This window comes from Rhineura floridana, chromosome 2 (assembly GCF_030035675.1).
Source record: "Rhineura floridana isolate rRhiFlo1 chromosome 2, rRhiFlo1.hap2, whole genome shotgun sequence".
Taxonomy (NCBI): domain Eukaryota; kingdom Metazoa; phylum Chordata; class Lepidosauria; order Squamata; family Rhineuridae; genus Rhineura; species Rhineura floridana.
Genome location: NC_084481.1, coordinates 149,483,864 through 149,505,778, shown reverse-complemented (window position 1 = coordinate 149,505,778; position 21,915 = coordinate 149,483,864). Strand labels below are relative to the sequence as shown.

At 42.1% G+C, this 21,915-nt stretch overlaps 1 protein-coding gene across 10 annotated transcripts in view; it reads left to right on the top strand.

Annotated features, from left to right (window-relative positions):
• The window catches only part of LRRC4C (leucine rich repeat containing 4C), a 637,988-nt gene that overhangs the window by 398,205 nt on the left and 217,868 nt on the right, over positions 1-21,915 (top strand). For 5 of the 10 annotated variants that reach the window (XM_061613155.1, XM_061613153.1, XM_061613160.1 and 2 more), the window contains one exon: positions 18,568-18,647. The exons of 4 other annotated variants lie outside the window; for them this stretch is intronic. The gene's annotated coding sequence lies outside the window, so the exon portion shown is untranslated. Of the gene's footprint in view, positions 1-18,103; positions 18,194-18,567; positions 18,648-21,915 lie in introns of those variants that run through there. One more of the 10 variants, XM_061613163.1, reaches the window with a different exon arrangement.

The window sequence follows — 21,915 nt, the reverse complement described above, 5'->3', positions numbered from 1 at the left end:
ATGTTTGATTTACTTTATACTGACTATTCTGCAGAATAGTCTCCAGTGGACATGAGGAGTGTCTCAGTTTGCACAAGATAAAACAGTGGGAAGTGAAATATATTCTAGCGAATTTCTTGGTGTGCTCTATGTTTTTAATTGGCCATGAACACTTTTCCTTAAATGGAGTGGTTTAAGCATAGGCTGGACACATGCATGTTGGGCAAGCCAATTCCCCCCCCCCCACAGCTAGATTTATTGCTTAAGCAGCAACATATTGTGATCAGTCTGATTTTACATCAAACGGCAGTTTCAGATTCAACTGTTAACGCACCCAGAATAGAAATAGAACATAACCTCCAATTTGAAACACAAAAGGCTTTCTTTACCATCACATGATATTGACCAATAAAAAGGCTTTGAAACTAATAAAAATAAATTTGACACAGATTTCTAGGATGAATGATGAGAGAAATATTATTTTCTAGATTAGATTCTCTGTAGAAACAGTAATAACACAAGAAAGAAGCAAAGTAAGAAGAACATCAACAAACATATAAAACTGTATTTCTCCATCTTTGGAGATGCAGTCATGATTGCAGGTATTGCCACCACTCACCATATGTTCAGAGGCACATGTTACGAAATTCTTCCAAGCCACACAGGAAGTGGATTGGACTGTGAAAGGTCAACCCAAATTGTGTTTGCATTTTTACAATATCTCAGGGAGGAGGTCACTCTCCTGTTCCCCTGGCCCACTATAGCTGCCCTATTCACTATAGATGTCCAATTTTCCCACTTTTAAAAGTTTGGAAGAAATATCTGTTGGATATATGTACGTTCTTAAACCACAACGTTTTTGTTTTGTTTTGCCTATTAGTGAATTTCTCTGCTTTTTAACCCAGGAGGTAAGAAATGGGATTCTCTGCAAGTTTGCTGAGAATGGATTGATCATTTGCATGCTTATTGAGTTCAGTGGGATTTTATTCCGGTGCAATCATGCTTAGATTAGAGAAAACTGACCACAAAGGGGGAGGGAGGACTGGAGGGGGGAGGGAGGACTGGAGGGGGAGGGAGGAGGAGGGGAAGGGAGGGCTAGAGTGGGGAAGAGTAAGGGGAGGAGGGAAGAGTGAGGAGGGGACAGGAGGGGGGAGGGCAGCTTTGATCATTTGCATGCTTATTGAGTTTAATGGAATTTACTCCTGTGCAATCCTTAGGACAGGTGAAACTAACTGGGGGGAGGGAGGGAAGAAGAAGGAGGAGGGGAGGAGAGTGGGTTGGTGGGCCCTGGGCAGAGGGAAAACTCCTTTCCTTTTCAATTTAACATGGCAGAATGTGAAATATTCATGCTGGCTATAGTATACAACCATTTTCATGGCTGTATAATGAAGAGTTTCATGTATAGTGTTGCAGTCTGGTGATTCATCAACCATACACCCATCTGTAACCAACATCCCAAACCTCCATTTAATTAGCAAATTAGAATGGTGAATTGCAAACACCCCCAAACTGGTGCTTTCCAAATGTTTTGGAATATAATTCCCATCAGCCCCATCTACACTGTGCTGGACCATGCTAATGCAAGTTGTAGTCCAAAACAGAGGCCACCAGGTTGGGGAGGGCTGGAGTATACAACTGTTATCCCTTCAGCAGTCCTGTGGAAGAGGAAGTTTTGGCAGGTGTAACTTGTCAAGCAGGGTCTGATGAAAGAAAGAGAGACGCACCTACCGAAATTACCTCTTCCACACAAGTGGATAAAATACAGAAAGTTTATTATCCTTTCAATCTGATCACTCAGATTTGAACTGATTGCTGTGAAAAGAATATGCACTTGTATTCCTGGCATATTAAACTATCTAGAAGTCAGGTAAGTAACTTCCCCTCTGTTGTTTTAAACATCCTGGCTGAAATAAAATGCACATCCATCTATAGAGGGAATAATTGAATTAGCTTTACAATAAAGTTTTTTATGACCTGCAAAGACCAGTATAAATAAAGCAGCAAAAACAGAGAAGTCGTCAAGAGGGATGGGGCTCGCTAGCTGGTTCCTATCCATTTTAATTCTGACAGTCTGGCTTTTTTGTATTCCATTTTTAAGAGAAATATATTATGTATGTACAAAACAGAATACTTTCTCTGTAGTGGCACTCACCATGCCCTGTGCTGAAACTCTACCAACTGTGGAATGCCTTCCTGGCACTGACACTGTATTGATAATGATGATGATACCAGGTAAAACCTTTTGATTTGCCCACTAAATGGTTTCATTCCACTTAAATTGTATTGTACTGTTGGTTTGCTTTATAATGTATTTGTGTACACACAACAAACTAATTCCATATCACTACACAAAAACACATACCACAATTTAGCACCTCCCAGAATCATGTTATTATTTATTACATTTTTATCCCACCTTTTATTCCAGAGGTCAGGGATTCATCTTCTTTTATCCTCACAAGAACTGTGAAGTACAAAAGGTCACCCACTAAAAAAACAGATGTTACATGGAAATCTTGTAAAAGAAGAAAGTGATCGGAAATATGACATGTATTGCGCTCAAAGAAATTCAACTTACAATCTGATCCTGCCCATATTATTTACACTGATCTTAGTAGTACTTACTGACAAATATGCTTAGGTCTATAGCGTTAAACCTTCAAGAAAAAAAAGGTAAACAATATCAAAAGAATGGCTCACAAAATAGCTGCACGATGCAAACTTTGTTGGAAGAGCTAAGAGAAATTATCACAAACGTCGTGAAAGTCAATATTTCTTGACCATTTTTAACCTCTACCGATTGAGGACTAGAAATGGAGGAGACTATCTGCTAAATTGAATTTATTAGCAGATACTGATATAATCCAACAATCTGCTGTGTTTCTGAACAAGCATTGATTTCTTGTGGTGGGTCGCAGCTGCCATCAAAACGGTTTTAAAAAACTGCCCCCAAATTTTACGTTCTTTGTAACTGGTTTTCCTCTAAGCTGATGCATTCTTAACTGCTATCTAGGTGATAACAATAGCTATTTACATCCATTAACGTCCCTCCAATTTTTTGTTAATTCTCAGAAATGGTCAACAAACCATCTGTTTTTCTCCCACCCATTAAATTGTAGTACAGAACAGACTTGAACAGGATCCCCTCCCCCAGGCTTCTGAATCTGTGCTGTGGCTGTGTGCATATGACTAATTGCATTGTGTGACTGATTATGTTGTGTGTCAGTGAAAGACTTAGCTATAAATTCCCCCCAAAAAGAAGCTAAAAAAAGCAGAGGTGGACAACTTTTCAATAGTAAAAATCAGAAGTACTGCAAAACAACAATAATAGCAAAATGAGGGGGGAGTCATCTTTAAGCAGCACATCAGCCTGAGGCAAAATACAGTCTCAATGGTCAGGACAAAAGGTGGATCAAGTGCCTTCATCATAAGCATTTTCATTAGAAATTAATTTTTTTCACTTAAAAACCCCCAGTGGATTGGCAATTGCAAAAACAATATGGGAACAAAAAATGGCGGATCTGCACCAGTTAGGATGTAATTGAATGCAACCCACTGTTAATATGTAAATACCTCCACTTTTTTTAAAAAAAGGTGCTACGTTGACTGTCCAATTGTCTAAGTTTTCAGAAAGGAATTTTTCTGACTTGGAGATGCTGGAGATTGAACCTGATACCTTCTGCATATAAATCATGAACACTACTCCTAAATGATTGCAGAGGCTCATTAACACTTGCTAATCACCATTTGATGCTTCAGCTATTGAGAAATGAACCTACATGTGTGAACCTATTTTGTTTTTGGGAAAAGGAATGTGACAGATACCTTCCCTTCCCCTTGGTAGTCACAGATCAGACTCTTGGGAAGATTATAGATGGTGTCAAACCATTTGGCTGTGCTGGGGATAGTCAGGAATCAGCTCATGCTCTTATGGCCTCTACCAACACCTTCTTATAAAAGTTCCCTTGCCATTTTGCATGCTGTTTTTTTCCCTCTTTGCATTGTTCCAACCTCTGTTTATTTGAATTAGTTTATTGGGGTAACATGCTGTATGAAAGTCTGCATTACTTTTTTCGGCTTAAGCTGTTTGGAGATTGGCTCAGATGTCTGTACATTTAGCAATGTGTCAGAAGAACATTGTGATGAAGATTCAATTTATGATTTTGGATATTGCCATCTTATGTGGAAGGTGGGATTCCTGATGCTACATATCATGTCTGAATATATCATTATTGTGCTGAATGTGTGTGTGATGGGGTTTTCCAGTAACTGGACAAATAAGAGCTGCTCCTCTTACCTACCATTCCTCATCTGTTTGCTATCTGCAATCATCCTTAAATAATTAATATCCATAAAATATGGAAGGCACTCAGAAGTCCCTTTGTTTTCAGTGTAAGAGTTACTGCTTCATTCACCCAATTTCCCTATTGACACCAAATGTGGCTTAAAAGGGTTTGACATTGGCTAGATTATCCCTACAATTTATGTGAAAGTGGAATGCAATTATATCTCTTTCAATACTGCAACTAGCAACAAGTAAGATAAATTGGCTACAGTCTGTACACTGAGCCTCAGAAGCTTTTACTAGGGATTCTGGTATCAACAGGACAATGGAACCTTAGTGGGGCTAATTCTCCATTGCCTTTGCAGCTTTAGCACCTGCAAAGTGTTTATATTTTGCATTATATTACACAATACAAAGTGAATGCAAAATACTAATCAAGTGAGGAGATCATAATTTTAAACTTCTGTGCTTTCCTTAAATGTAAATATTGTCAAGGGAAAAGCTGGTGGATAATTTAAACTGTAGTATCTTCCCTATGAATGCCGGATTTCCTTGACTAATAAGGCTATGAAAGCACTCTTGAAATGGTTTGGTGCGTTTTGGCAGTAGTAAGCCTCTACATGTTATTTGCAGGCAGTAAAGTACAGTGTGATCAGTTAGGGCTATGCAGGAATATTTATGTAAACAAGCTGTGATTATGTCCTGAGTGGACATGAATGATACACAAGAAACCTTGCTGAAGCTAAGCAGATGTGGATCTGGGGAATGCCTGGATGAAGTATATCCTTGGAAACACAATGTATTTGAGCTGCTTGGAGAAAAGGTGGGATTAATGTTGATTTAAAGGTGTGTGTGTGTGGGGGGGATGAACCAGAAACCCCTTGCATCAGTTCTGAAGCTGTATGTTAGGTTGCTTTGGGGTTTAGAAGTTCTAGTTTGTAGTTCATCCTATGTTTCTCTGAAATATATATACTGTCTTAGCCACCTTTCTTGCATAGAGGCAGCATAAATGTTTATAGCCCCAGATTTAAAACACAGTTTACAAAAGCTGTTTGAATAATAAGGTCTTTACTTGGTGCCAAAACGACCACAAACAAAGCACTAAGAGAGCCTCTCTAGGAAGGCTATTTTGAGTGCATGCAATAGTTGCTGTGTGCTAGCACTTTAGCTCTTGCAAAATGGTCCACTCTTTTTCACTAACCCCTCCCACCCACTGCAACCATTCATGTCCTGCCAAAACATCTCCTGGAGGTTGGAGGAAGTCCTCCATGTTATATCCAGTATGGGATATGGCACGGAGAGCTACAGGACATAGACCAGCCTTTCCCAACCAGTGTGCCTCCAGATGTTGTTGGACCACAACTCCCATCAGCCTCAACCAGCATTGCCAATGGCTGAGGCTGATGGGAGTTGTGGTCCAACAACATCTGGAGGCACACAGGTTGGGAAAGGCTGACATAGAGTGAAAACCAGAGCAGAAGTGGCTGCCACTGGCACAAAGTCACTATTGGATAAAACCCATTATCTCCCAAATTGTAGAATAGTCCTTAACAGTTGTCTAGAGATAAGTTTTCTTCTTCTGTTTTATTTATTCTTTTCCCTTCCCCCCATAGCTATTTATAAACCTGTATTAATGGTGGTGATAATAGTAGTGACTACCCAAGTTTGATCTCATCTACTCAGGAATTAGCAGTGGGAAACTAAATGTTCCTGGACCATTTTGCCCTCGTCAGAATGACTATAGTTTAGACATGAGGAACCTCTGGCCAAATTAGGCCCAGCAGGGGTCCTAATTTAGCCTACATGGCCATTTTTTCCCTTAGCCACTCCCACACACACACACCTGATGCTAACTCGGAGAGCTATGAATAAACAGACTCAGCTTTTCCCTTATTAATCAACATCTTGCATCAGAGTCCACCTGCGGAAACAATTGCAACACCTTATTCAGTGAAGTTGGACACACACGTGCAAAGACAGGAAAGCATTAACATGTTTATTTATTTATTATTTGATTTATATCCCACCCTTCCTCCCAGCAGGACCCCAGGGCGACAACAAAGAGGACTGGATGTCTCTCAATACAAATTCCAAAAGAACTGTCGCAACACTTCTCATGTTTATTGCTTAGTTACTCGGTAAAATGGATTTCAGAGCTGTTCAGCTTTGTGGAAGAATTTGTGGCTGTAATGTCCCACTCCAACTACCAGTATATCATTATGGGAGTATCAGAAAACATGTAATCCACTTAATCACTCTGGACGTGTGTGCATGAGAGAGTTTTACTGCCTTTCTTTCAGTCCTGTAAATTGTTTAGGCAGGACGTTTCAGCAGCTGTGTGCTTACTAAGTCTCTGCCAAAACTTATCAGGGTGCTCCCAGGATGTAAGGGAAGGGACATTTTCCTCTTACTAAGGATTGGAAGAGCTCATTTCTCTCTCTTATGTATTATATACTTCCAAATTCTAGGAAACACTAGTATGAAGTGTGTGTGTGCCCCTGCTAACTGTGACAGCAGTCTGATTGGCTAATGACACTAGAGGTTTTCTTTTAAAAGAATCCTACTATATGTTACAAAGTGCTGTAATATCAACTAGCTTAATTTCAAGCAGTGAGTTTCCTGAACAGCTCCAGTTGTAATTGATAGTATTAGTATTGATAGTATTTTGGCCATTGCATGTGTGCTTTTATTCATCAAGAAAAGGTTTATCCTTCTAATTTGCTGTCTCAAATGCTAGCACTAGAGTTGCACCAAATTTCTACTCTGGAAATTTTCCGAGGAAAACATAAGCTTTCAGGTGGTGCACAATGCTGCTCCCCAAGCACCTAAAAATACCTTCTTTTGCTTCTGTTTGTATTGTTCATGTCTCCCTTTATCCTGTGGTAGCTATATTTGTTGTTGCAGCAAAGCAAATATGAGTCGTGTGGGACCTTAAAGACTAATGCAGTTATTACGACATAAGCTGTTGTGAACTAGAGTCCATTTCATTAGATACATAACATGCTATTCATGAATTTACAGGTTAATATACATGGTGAGTGGGTGAGAGGGTGGGGGAAATTGTAGGCAGTGACTTCAAAGGGAAATGAAATACAAAACTTATAGACAATGATAATTACATTGAAGCTTAAATGTGTAAAAGGTTATCAGTGTGGAATGTGCGAAAATGACTATTCACAAAGCAGTGCTGATGATGGCACAAACATTCTGGCGTCTGAACATCAAGCACCGATTTAATTCCAAATGAGTTATTAGCAAAACAGCAGTATAACTGAGCTGTATGTGCATCTTGATTGAAGGTGTACACCTTATCACTAGATGTAATCACTCTGAGACTTGGGTTTAGGACAAATAAGAAAGCTTAGTTTATTATAGAAAATACATACTTGATAGAATAAATTTCCTGGTTCCCACTAACTAGAGTTGGATATGCAAAGTGTCGTGCTTGCTCTTTGCTCCCTGCAGGGTAGAGAGAAAGAAAAGATGTCTCCTCTCTCAGGGTGGGATGAAAAAGAAGGGAGGAATCAGGAAATGAGGTCAGCAACTGTATGAGTATTGCTTTACACCTGAAGTAAGGTTAGCACAGGTCAGGTCAGAAAGACAGTCTAGAAAACTTGTTGGGTTCCTTCTCTCTACCTATTTTAACCCCATGCAAACCTGTCAAATTGAGTTTTATCCCAACACTTGGAACAGTTATCACATTTCAAACAATCATACTTACATATGAGAAGAATATCAAATAGGCAAGTTAAAGCAAAGGGTGCGTTCACTATGTCAATACTTTCTGGTTACTTATAGACCAGATCCATCACACTGATCAATTGTCTACACTGTAGAGTCTACAGTATCAAATTAGAATTGAAAATACATGACTGAATTCTGCCCATAATTTTATAAACTTATCAAATGCATTAATTTAGTGGTGCAGAATAAAGATCATGCCGGATCATATATCATACAACAAACAAAGTTAAGTCAAGAATCAGGATAAAGTTATTTCCACCACTGCTCATATACTTTATGTCACACAGACCAGCCTTGTACATTTTGTGAGCCATCAAGCCAACCAACTATGTTTGTGGTCTGCCAGATGATTGGTAACCCTAATTTTGTTACAGTTCCCAAGGGCAGAAAAAAAGAGGTTTATTGACAACATTGTAAGCCATCATTCATGGTTGATGAGTTCTATTAATTTTGGTGTGTGGGCTACAACTTATGCAGCCTGAAATAGTACTGCAAACTTCACTTACGCAATTTATGCCAGTTCTTCACAATTTGTAATCCACCAAGCCAGGTAGCGCTTGACATGCTCTCTTATTTTGAAGTCCCAGGCAAGCAACAAAAACATGGGCCACCACACTTCGTTGGCTGGCTGAATTCAACTTGATAGATCACAAGCCACATGGGTATGAAATAGAACACCCACTTCTTAATAGTGAGATAAGTGAGTTGTCTGTCTGGGGTTAAAAAAAAAAAGTAAATAGTATAATCTTCCCACATCTTCATTCCATGTTTTCATTTTAGTATTCCAAGTGTTTAGGTTCAAACTACAGAACACAAATGGGTATATTATAATAATAATAATAAATTTTATTTGTTAGTCGCTTATCTGGCCGAGTTAACGGACACTCTAGGCGACTTACAACAACAGATTAAAATACACTGTACAATTAAAGACAAATCATCAGTCATTCTAAAACATCAATTTATACATCATAAAACTAATCCATCCCAAGGATCCCATAGGTCTGCCTGAATAGCCAGGTCTTTAAGGCTCGGCGAAAACTGATCAGGGAGGGGGCATGTTGAAGACCAAAAGGGAGAGAATTCCAGAGGGTGGGGGCCACAACCGAGAATGCCCTGTCTCTGGTCCGCACCAGCCTAGCTGTTTTGGCTGGTGCGACCGAGAGGAGGTCCTGTGTGGCTGATCTTGTCAGGCGGCATAATTGGTGATGCTGGAGGCATTCCTTCAGATAAGCTGGGCCGAAACCATATAGGGTTTTAAAGGTCAACACCTTGAATTGGGCCCGGTAAACAACTGGTAACCAGTGTAGGTCTACTAACACCGGGGTAATATGATCCCGGTGGCGGCTATGCTTAATCAAGCGTGCCGCCGCATTCTGTACCAGCTGCAATTTCCGGACCGTTTTCAAGGGTAACCCCACATAGAGCGCATTACAGTAGTCTAAGTGAGAGGAGACCAGGGCATGTATCACTCGTGGGAGCAGGTGCATAGGAAGGTAGGGTCGCAGCCTCTGTATCAGATGTAATTGATACCAAGCTGCCTGGCTCACTGCTGAAATCTGAGCCTCCATGGACAGCTGGGAGTCAAGAATGACCCCTAGGCTGCGGACCTGGTCCTTCAGGGGTAATCTTACCCCATTAAGCACCAAGTCTATATCCCCCAACCTTGTCCTGTCACCCACGAGCAACACCTCGGTCTTATCAGGGTTTAGCTTCAGCCTGTTCTCGCCCATCCATCCACTTACGGACTCCAGGCATTTGGACATGGTATCCACAGCCAACTCTGGTGAGGACTTAAATGAGAGATAGAGCTGAGTGTCATCCGCATATTGGTGACAGTGCAGCCCAAAACTCCTGATGATGGCACCCAGCGGTTTCACATAGATATTAAATAGCATGGGGGAAAGGATAGAACCCTGTGGCACTCCACAATTAAGAGGCCAAGGGTCTGAAACCTCATCCCCCAATGCCACCCGTTGGTACCTGACTGAGAGATAGGAATGGAACCACCGTAAAACAGTGCCCCCTATTCCCAATCCCTCCAGGTGATTTAACAAGATACCGTGGTCAACGGTATCGAAAGCCGCTGAGAGATCTAGGAGGATGAGGAAGGTATATTCTCCCCTATCCAACGCCCTCCTCATATCATCCACCAGAGCGACCAAGGCTGTTTCAGTTCCATGTCCAGTCCTGAAGCCCGATTGGAATGGATCTAAGTAATCTGCTTCATCCAAGTGTGTCTGTAACTGTTTGGCCACCACTCGCTCTATCACCTTGCCCAAGAATGGTAAATTAGAGACAGGGCGGAAGTTATTCAACTCTTGGGGATCCAAGGAGGACTTTTTCAAGATGGGCTTTATCACTGCCTCCTTGAAGGCTGATGGCATTGCACCCTCTTCCAAGGATGCATTTACCACTGCCTTGATCCCCTCGCCCAGTCTCTCTTTGCAGCTCATAATGAGCCACGAAGGGCAAGGATCAAGCAGACAGGTGGTTGGCTTCACAGTACAGAGCACCTTGTCCACTTCCTCAGCGAGGAGAGGCTGAAACCGATCCCATTGGACCGGAATGCAACTGGCTGACTCTGGCCCACTACCTGTATCCACAGCGTGCAGAATCATGCACTTCAGGCGCTCGATTTTATCGGCAAAGTGTTTAGCAAATGTGTCACAGGAGGCTTTGGAATGCTCCATGGGTTCCTGAGCAACTGGACCAACCAGGCTTCGGACCACTTGGAACAACCTCCTGGGACAACACTCTGCCGACGCAATAGAGGCAGCAAAAAATTCCCTCTTTGCTGCCTTTGTTGCCACCTGGTAGGCGGCTATTGCTGCTCTGACCAGTGTCCGATCGGCTTCAGTGCGAGATTTCCGCCACCGGCGCTCTAGTCGTCTCACCTCCTGTCTCAGACCCCGCAACCGCAGTGTATACCAGGGTGCGATCTGAGTTCTGTTCAGGGGAAGAGGACGTTTCGGGTAAAATGGCACAATCCAATACACATCTCTTTTCATAAATGATTGCCAAGGGGCAGATAATATCAAATCCAGTATTGACACTGCCACACTAGTAACCAGGAGTGTAGAGGCATATTCAGAAGTGCAGGGTCCTTTCATAATAGTCACAACCACGCCCCCTTCTAAGATTATACAACCTTCTAAGATTATAGAATAATCTGGCCAGGCTTGAATACTGCTTTCTGCTTCTCTGTTGCTGTCACAATTTGACTGTTCTTTCTCACTGTCAGAGATATTGCTGAAATTATTGAATTTAGTGTCTTTGTGTTGATCTCCTGCTGTTACTTGATGGGATGCTAGGAACAGGATTCACTGTTTGTTGTTCTGCAGTTACAGAATTCTCACTCTCCACAACTTGGCTTTTTGAAGTAGGAACTAATCGGAACCCCTTTCAACATTGACTGGCTCCAATAGGCAGGAAACGACAAGGAAGCAAGTTAGAAGACTTTTCTCAATGGCTAACACACTCCCCTTTAATGCTGATTGGCTCATAGGATGCTGGAAATATAGAGATCCTGCTGGGACCTGGCTCCCAAAAAAGTAAGGGGTCTAAGACCCTCTGAGACCCTGGATGACTATACCCCTGCTAGTGTTCTCTTTTAGTGCATGTTACTTACTATCATAATGCATGGTGGAGGAACAGGTGGAACACAGTGATGTCTGATTTTATGGCAGACAGTATCTAACACCTAGTGAAGCTACATGTAAATGTTGATACAAGGTAAAAAGCTGAATGTTGCCCACCCAGCACTGGATAGTTACAGACTGTACAATGCATCACTGTCTTTGCCTTGCTTCTCACTACTGAAGGATGATATAAGTTTTTCCCCGCTGAAGTTTCAACCCCTTGTGCAAATTTAGATATCCTTGTACAAGTATCGTAATGCAACTGAAGGGTTTTATTCCAGATAACATGTAATCACGAGACATTCAGTTAATGAAAAAGTGCCACACTTTCTTTTTTGTGTTCTGTAATACGAAATAAAAGGTAAAGTCACTTCCCTTGCTGAAACTGGATGTGAATTTCATATAGGACTCCCCAATGCCAGGTCTACCTACCGTAGTCTGTCTAGTGATTTGGTCAGAAGGAGATTAGATGCTAGAGATGGATCGACTCTCCTTGCCTTTATTTAGAATTGGGTTTTGTAAACCAACTTATTTGCTCACCCCAAATGAACAATACCTTTAAAAGAATTAAACAAAATTTGCATCCAAACACAGTCCTGTGGCATCATCAGGAACATAATGGAATCCATACACCACCCCAACTCCTATGAGCCTCTTCAGCCTCCCTGCATGGGTCCCTAGTTATCCTGTTCCACCATTCCCATCCTTTTTGTTTTCCTGAGGGTGGTTTTAGTGAAATTTTGCTGGTGTCTCTCTCCTTCCCTCCTTCTAGCCTTGAAGGGTGCATTTGCAACATCTGAGGTGTCAGGAGCCTGAGAAATGTAGTTATTTTCTCAGGGTGTGGGAGCAGTTTGGATGCTAGATGCTGTTGGTTCAAGAAACATAGGGACTTGTAATTTCTTCTTTCTCTCATTTTCCAGGGAGCAGGTCTTCAAAGCAGCTCTTTAACAAACAGGATTTTTTTTAGTACCTTTGCTTTGCCCAGAGACATAATTCCATCTGAGACAAGAGAGTCCTCTATGAGATGTGGGCTTTTGCACCATAGCAGCAGTTTACCCTCCGGGACAGACTTTGAAAGCAGAAAGGTGTATGGGGGGAGAGGGTCAGGGAAGACTGGCAGGGAGGGTGGGCTTATTTTCTGAGCCTCAGATTAGCATAGGATATAAATTGAATCATTTCAATTAAAAAAAGTTTGGAGCAGGTGCCCAATTGGGGAACTCCTGGATCCAATGCTTTCCGCTGATGCCGGGGTAATGATGCTTGCCAGGAATGCCCTTTTCCCAATCTTTGGCCAGTTGTAGCCTTTCTTAGAGAAGATGGACTTAGCCTCTGTTATCCATGCAATAATTGACCTGCAGACTGTACTACTTCAGTGGTCCCTACCAGAGATGTATGCAAATTGCACCTTGAAATTCTGCTACCTATTTATGGATAGACAAATTGAGGAAGCTATTTTACCCAATTTCTCCGTAAGGAGGAGAAATTATCCAACCCTTTTTTGGGGCTGGAAAAGCTCAAATATCTATATCGGGGAGGGGGTTCAGGGATGAAGGGGGGAACAAAATAGGATTTCAGAGGTGGGGAATCCACACATACTGCTCTGACTCCAGAGGCACATGTTACCAAATTCTTCCAAGCTGCACAGGAAGTGGATTGGACTGTGAAAGACCAACCCAAATTGTGTTTGTATTTTTACAAATGTGTTGTTGTTAAGTGCCTTCAAGTCAGTTACAACTTGTGTCAATGCTATGAATCAGCTACCTCCAATAGCATCTCTTATAAACCACCCTGCTCAGATCTTGTAAGTTCTGGTCTGTCGCTTCCTTTATGGAATCAATCCATATCTTGTTTGGTCTTCCTCTTTTTTTACTCCCTTCTGTTTTTCCCAGCATTATTGTCTTTTCTAGTGAATCATGTCTTCTCATGATGTGTCCAAAGTATGATGACCTCAGTTTCATCATTTTAGCTTCTAGTGACAGTTCTGGTTTAATTTGTTCTGACACCCAATTATTTGTCTTTTTCATGGTCCACGGTATGCGCAAAGCTCTCCTCCAGCACCACATTTCAAATGAGTTGATCTTTCTCTTGTCCACTTTTTTCACTGTCCATCTTTTACTTCCATACATAGAGATCGGGAATACCATGGTCTGAATAATCATGACTTTAGTGTTCAGTGATACATCTTTGCATTTGAAGATCTTTTTCTAGTTCTCTCATAACTGCTCTCCCCAGTCCTAGCCTTTTTCTGATTTCTTGTCTATTGTCTCCATTTTGGTTAATGACTATGCCAAGGTATTGATAATCCTTGACAAGTTCAATGTCCTAGTTGTCGATTTTAAAGTTATATAATTCTTCTGTTGTCATTACTTTAGTCTTCCTGAAGTTCAGCTGTAGTCCTGCTTTTGTGCTTTCATCTTTAACTTTCATCAGCATTTGTTTCAAATTATTACTGGTTTCTGCTAGTAGTACGGTATCATCTGCATATCTTAAATTATTGATATTTCTCCCTCCAATTTTCACACCTCCATCTTGGTCCAATTCTGCTTTCCGTGTGATATATTCTGTGTATAGATCAAATAAATAGGATGATAAAATACACCCCTGTCTCACAACCTTTCTGACTGGGAACCAATCGGTTTCTCCATATTCTGTCCTTACAGTAGCCTCTTGTCCAGAGTATAGGTTACGCATCAGAACAATCAGATGCTGTGGCAGCCCCATTTCTGTTAAAGCATTCCATAGTTTTTCATGACTTACAAAGTCAAAGGCTTTGCTGTAATCTGTAAAGCACAGGGTGATTTCCTTCTGACATGCCTTGGTCCATTCCATTATCCAATGTATTACAAATGTGTAGGGCAGTACAATATCTCAGAGAGGTCAGGTCTCCTGCTCCCCTAGTGCATTCACTATAGCTGCCCGATTTCTCTGCTTTTTAAAATGTCCTGGGAGAACAGGGTTCGAATCCCCTCATAGCCATAAAGCTCACTGGGTGACCCTGGGCCAGTCACTGGCTCTCAGCCTCATGAAAACCCTATTCATAGGGTCACTATAAGTCAGAATCGACTTGAAGGCAGTACATTTACATTTAGAAATACCTGTTGGCTATAGGTATGTTCTTAAACCGCAAGGTTGTTGTTTTTTTTGCCTATTAGTGAATTTCTCTGCTTTTTAATCCAGGAGGTAAGAAATGGGATCCTGTGCAAGTTTGCTGAGAATGGATTCATCATTTGCATGCTTATTGAGTTCAATGGGATTTACTCCTGTGTGATCATGGTTAGGATAGTTAAAACTGAGCATGGGGGAGGAGGAGGGGAACGGGAGAAGACAGGGAAGGAGGAAGGGAGGGGAGAGAGGAGGGGAAGGAGGAGGGGGAAGGAGGGGATTGGAAAGGGATGGGGAGGGAGGGGCAAGGGAAGGGGGAGGGGAGGGAAGAGGAGGGGAGGGCAGGTTTGATTATTTGCTTGCTTTTTGAGTTCAGTGGGATTTACTCCTGTGCAATCATACTTAGGATAGGTGAAACTGACCTGAGGGAGGGGCAGGGAGGGGGAGGGGAGGAGATTGGGTGGGTAGGCCCTGGGCAGAGGGAAAACACCTTTCCTTTTCAAAAGGAAAACATTGTGAACAATATCATTGGTTTTCAGTGTTTCCCCCACCTTTTTAGTCTACAGCAGGCACATCTACTCTCTCACGCAAATTTAAACAAAAGCTGTACCTGGCCACATCCACACCAGACCTTTATTTCACTTTATACAATCATGGATTCTCCAAAAGAATCCTGGGAAGTATAGTTAGTGATGGGTGCTGCGTGTTGCTAGAAGACGCCCTGGTCCCCTCACAGAACTTCAATCAGACTGGCTGACTGTTAAACCACTCTGGCCACTGGAGCTCTGGCAGAGGAATAGGAGTCTCCTAACAATTCTCAGCACCCTTCACAAACTATATTTCCCAGGATTCTTTGGGGGAAGTCATTATTGTCTGAAGTGAAATAAATGTCTGGTGTGGGTGTGGCCCCCTAATTAGCCAAGCCCAGCAGCTGTGAGTCTGGGTTTTAGAACACTGACTGTTGGTTCTTACTGAGCATTCCAGGGCTTATCATTGACTCCAATGCTAAATTTCTTAAATTAATTAAAAATCAGCCATTTTTTTTTTTTTTACTTTTAAATTGCAGAAGATGAAGGTCAGAGTATGGGGCAAGGTCAGTAATAGGATTATAGGTACTCTCTGAACATGGCTGATTTTTAATTAATTTCAACAAATTATGAAAACACTGACAGAAAAAAGTCCAACAGTGGTCTGTTTTATTTTTCTCTCTGTGTATACCTTGAACTCTCAATTCTCTCTGACTGCTTTGTGTATCGCCATGAAAATTTAGAGGGTTGTTAAGCAATCATTTCGGAGTTTAGGACTATAAGTTTTGTAAGGTTTTGTTTTGAAATGAGCTTTTGGGAAGCATCAGTATGGCATGAGGGGTATTTTCCATTTAACATTGTGGAATGCAAAAAATCCATGTGGCTATATAATGTAATTTTTCTATTTTTTTGTTGGTTTGCGGTCCCTTGGAAAGCATTTTTGGACTTGCTTAATTGTTTATGGTCTTAAGTATTCAGCAGTTTGTCTCCTTACATTTCTTTATTGTGTTGTAAAAGCACAGTGTATGATTCATGCTGGCTTGTAAGTCCTAAAGCAAGGTTTTTGGCTCAGTGTTAGGATTTAAGTCCTTCATTGCAGTTAGAGAACTAAAAATAAAGGAGCATTGTTGTGCATGCCCTGCTGGAATCACATGCCCCAGGCAGATGATGGTTGTGGTGAGTTTTGCAACTAGTATTCCCACTGGGTCATTTTTTAATTGAATGTATTAAATTGTATGAGCCAGTTCTGTGGCTCTCTAGGAATTTTCAACAGAATAATTGACAAATGTTCTGCGAAAAATCCCCCCCCCCAGCGTGCATTAGATCAAGAAATATCAATGAGCAATACAGTAAGGACCCGCTTATACGGCGAGTTAGGGACCAGGCCCCCACTGTAAAGCGGAAATCACCGTAAAGCGGGACCCATAGACTATAATGGGGCCGTCGTGCAAAAATGTCATAAAATGTCATAAAATCGCTAAATTGGCTTTAAAAAGAGGAATTTCCCACTGCTGCATTAGCAGAATGCCGGAATGTGAAGCACCGGTAAGCGGGGCCCTACTGTATATAATCCACAATTAATGTACTTGCCTTTGTTTGTGTGAATGTATGCGACGAAGCAAACATAGCTGAATTATGGACCATAGCCCTAATATTTAATTGGTGAATAGACAAAATTGTGACATTTATTTGCTTAATTGTGTAATCCTATCATTGAGTTATGCTTGCTGGGTGGGGATGGTGTCACTACTAAATTTCACTCCACTGGTGAAACACAATCGTATGCTGCTGGATTTATAAAAATGTACCATAGGCTGACTATTGGCCATGTTTGCTGAGGCTGATCAGAGTTGTAGTCCACCAACATCTGGAGGGCACCACATTGACAACCCCTGACTCAGACGTATTGTGGCACTGGCAGTACACTATGGCAGAGAAAGTGGCAGAAAACTGCTAGGGCAAGGGACAAAAATTGGCAAAGTTAGGGGCAGTTGGTATCTTATAGTCACTCAGATGTTAGTCCCATGTCCAAAAATGACATGACTTTGATGTAGGGAGTAGAAACCATATACTGGAATTGGTGGAGAGCCCAACACCACTGCTCACACTTTCACTTCTAGCCACCAGTCACATTCAGTGTGTGTTAGTGTGTGTGTGTGTGTGATGGAACGCTATGGTACAGAGTAACAGAGTACAGTTAGCTCTTTTTTTATGCTGGCACCTATGGCACTTTTATCAAGATATGAGTACTAAACAAGGTGTGTTAGCTCTGCTCCCATTATAATTCTAATTGTCCTCCATCAGTTGGAGGGTGACTGTGTGAAGCAGAGAGCCTGCTTTACCTGTATAACCTCTGCCCCATGCATTTTAGTATCTTGATTTTTCCAGAAATGTGTGGGTATAGAAGGTTTCCTGCTCCACACAGTCTTCCACCAGCCCATAGAAAAAACAAAGGGGTGTGTGTGGAGACAGCACACTTATCCCTGCAGCTCTCCCTCATGTGTTAAATTCACCAAAATCTTCTCACATGAAGAAGGTAAGGGCGGATAGGAATCTGACTAACTTGGGAACCTGGCACAGTAGCCGAAGTATATAAGGACCAACAAAGGAGCATCGTTCTTATATCAAGATGTGAAGTGTGGGTCTACACATCAATCTGCCCTCATGTCTAGAAAGCTATATGCCAAACAACTGAGAATTCTGTTCATGGGGAACTTGAACAAAGAGAACAATTTGCACAAAGGGAACAGTCTGTACAAATAACAAACAGCCAGCGCTAATAACAAAGGCATGAGAGCTGGTGAATAATATTTCTCTCAGAACACTTACAGGGACAATACTGTGAGACAAACAAGGTCCAGAAAACCAACTCTACCACTGCAAGTGTGGCTGCAAAGAGAAGACACCACACACAGGTAAGCCAAGGAGGGGCTTACCAGGGAGGGGAGGCCTATGCCACAGAGCATGACTCCTGAACATCCTCCTTTCCTTCCCCAAGCACCAAAAGGTGTTCAGAGCACTCAGACATTCACAGACACACAATGTATTTCCCTCTGTCATCCGGGAATGTGGAAAGAATACAGTGTCAACGCCCATTAGAAATGTCTTCCACGTAGGATGAATAATCAATGTGCAGAAAAGGGGAAACTGTTGAATGCAACACACACGCTTCCTCCATACATTAGATAAGGCTATGGGTAGCACAGCCACTTTGCTGAGGAATATCAAGCACACCTCTTCACTCTTTGCTACCATTGGCCAAAACCACACAATGCATTTTTCCTTGCAGGCTCAGAATCAGGAAACCTGCAGCAGAACAAACAATGACTGAAGACCATTCCAATGCAACTCCCTACACTGAACTGGGAAGTGAGTATTGTCTGGATCTTGTATTGAAACACAAGGGAGATACAAGCAGGATACTGGTGAGTGGAGCTGGAAGAGCATGCAGAATGAAAAAGCACGTGGGTTGCACCATTCTTAAACACACACTTGACAACCTCAGAGGAGCACTCACTCCCATTATAGCTGCTAGCCATTATTCATTACTCTCCCCCATCTCCCTCTTGTCTTGCTACAGGCAGTCAGGCAACCATTCACTACTCTGAGGCAAGGATATATCTCCCCCTTATGCTGTGCATGCTACAAGCAAGACCTACAGCAGTGGTAACCAGTGGGATACCAGCTGTTTCTAGGGAGTTTTCATCTTTTAACCCTTACTTCCTGCTCCTCTCAAAAGTGCATGACAGACAAAAAAGTTGACAACCCCATGTTTTTATGTGATGCTGTCAGCATTGCTGTACATCCAACTAACATCCTGTAATAAAAGCTCTGACTGTTCCATGTGCCTTTCCATCCTCTTAATGGTTGGCTGATAAGGAAAATGCCTCCCTGTGTTACTTGTCAGATGTTTTCAGTATAGGGCATACTAATGCCTTTTTGGTACTCATATATTGACAAAAGTGATGTGGCTGACAGCACAAAAATGTCTGCCATGGGCAGCAAAAAAAGAAAAGGTGCTGGTACTCTGTGCTTGTGTGTACTGTCTCTCTCTCTCACACACACACATACTCCCTGGGGCATACAATCCTATTCACATGCAATGTTATGTGGACATAGGTTCTTCACCACCACACCAGGACAGAACAGACTGAGGTGGCCACCATACAAAGTTTAGAAATCAGAAGTGGAATGATGGAGGATTCCTATTGCCAACAGTTCCACTTTGACAATAAAACCAGGTAATCTGGAACTCCAAAACCTCAGGAGTTCATTTTGAAATGAAGCTCAAAATTACTAATCTACGCTTTCTCAAATTGAAACATTTGTCATCAGACAAAAAGATAAGTTGTAATTAATTTGTATCCAGGGAAATGGTGTTCCATACTTTGAGGGCATCTGCCATGGAATTTCTCTTTGTGCTGTTACTGCCTGGTTGTTATGCACGCATGGCAGATTTAAGTAAGCACACTTACTGCCTGGACATTGTGCACAGTTGTTCAGTATCACAATGAGATACAGGGGAATTAACTGATCCCCTTTAGTATATATCAATAACAACTTCATATTCTTCATATAGATAACCCACCTCAAATTTCTTAATTTGTTTATATATCTTTAATTTTAATTAGCATCTGGCATTTTCAACATTACAACAAATAACAGAAGTGTATTGTTCCAAAAAATAAAAATAAAATAATGCAGTCATTAAGGAGAAACAAAAAAAATGGAAAAAGAATGAGGAAAATTAATAAGCCAAGAAGTAGGGATGCATTCCCCCAAGCATATAAAGGCTTAATGAATCAAGACAATGAGAGTTGTATCCATTGTGTCCCTTTGACACATGGAAGAACCGTTAGAAGGGGCTGAGATGCAGCAAAAGTTTACACAGGAAAAAGGATAGTGGAAGGTGATTTTTGCTGATTGCCCCTTTCTTCTGCAGCCCGAAACACTGTTCCAGAGGCTCCTTCAACCTTCCAGACAGCCTTTGCGGGGAGGGGGGGAGCAGGCTGCAGAGGGAACAAAGAATTGGTAAAAATCTCCTCCCAACTTTGGTCTCCAGCAGAAGCATCCTGTGAGTGGGTTCACAGGAACGATGCAAGGCCATAGTTTAGTGGGAATGGGAAAGCACCCGTTTTCCATTCAGAAGATCCCAGGTTCAATCCACAGCATTTCTAGGTAGGGCTGGAAGAGACTGCCTGTCGGAAACCCTGGACAGTCGCTACCAATCAGTGTGGGCAACACTAAGGTAGAGACACTCTTACTGTTCTACCAGTTTCACTGCATCTCCACCTCTTTTCTGAAAAGGGTGCTGCTATTTAAGCCCTGCTCCACCCCTCCTACGCCTCTTTCCAGCCTTGTACGGTGCCCACCCTCCCTCCCTCACTCAGGGCAGTACAAGTTTTTACTGATTGTCAGGTGGAACTGGGTAGGAATTTTTAGCTCGTTGGCTTTTGTTTGCTGACAACCTTTGTGTCTACCCTGTGCTGTTCTTTCAATTGGGCTGATTGGCTTGTTTTATTCAGCTAATTTGTTTAATTTGGCTGTTTGGTTGCCCCTTGCCAAGTAGTTCAACACCCTAATTAAGTTAATTGGTCACATTGGTGGATATGTGTGGGAATGTGAGCACCCTTAGGTCGAGTTGTGAAGCACTTGGAGGGGGTGGATTGGGAAGACCTCCCTAACCATCCTGTGGTTGGGGCTGATGGAAGGGGAATGGGCTTAGACCACCCCCTTTCACATGGCAGGGTGTCCTCGCCCGATTGGTTGAGAGTTGTCCCGCACAATCACTCTGCAGATTATTTTTGCATAATCATTTGTTTAACTGGCTTTATCTAAATAAACATAGCCATTGTTTTATCCATACTTCGCCTTGTCACGCCTCTTCATTTCCTGACTACAGGAAACTACATCCTCTGTGAACAGTTTATTGTCAAAATTTTTGACTTCTTTTTTTATGATTTGTCCTTTGTCAGGACCCTTCCTATCAAAATCCCACCTCAGGCGCCACCTGCTAGGATCCCGCCTGTGGTCACCACCTTGTCACAGTCCCACCTCAGGGTCCTGGTCTTTAAACAGTTCTCTCACCGGCTCTAGCAAAGATCTCTCAAGATCCCACTGCTAGGCACCACCACCAGACACTCCCTGTAAAACAATATTGCCTTGAGACTGTGCCTTAGTCTCCTCCTGGCTTATTGCTGCTTTGTGTCCTAGATCATTTCCAGCCTTCTTTATCTAACAGAGGTGTTTCCCCCTCCCTAGCTTTTCAATATTTGTTATCACTAATACTTTTTCCTACCTCTGAATGAACAAAGTTCATGTTGTTTTTTGTTTGGTTTGGTCACTGGAAATACATTAAAGTAGGTGCCAGGTGGAACTCTTTGGGGAGGGTGTTCAACAGCCAAGGGGCCATTTCTGAAAAAGTCCTTTCACACATGACCAACCCACCATACCGCATTTGGTAAAGGCACTCAGACAAGGGCCGCAGATGATGACCTCAAAATATGGGCTTGTACTATGGGAAGAGAAGTGTGCATTTTTCTTTCTATGCAACATTCTTTCAACACTCTGCAGCCCCCCGCTGCCTACACTTCCTGATCTGACAAATCCCCATGAGAGAAATTGCCTTATGACATCT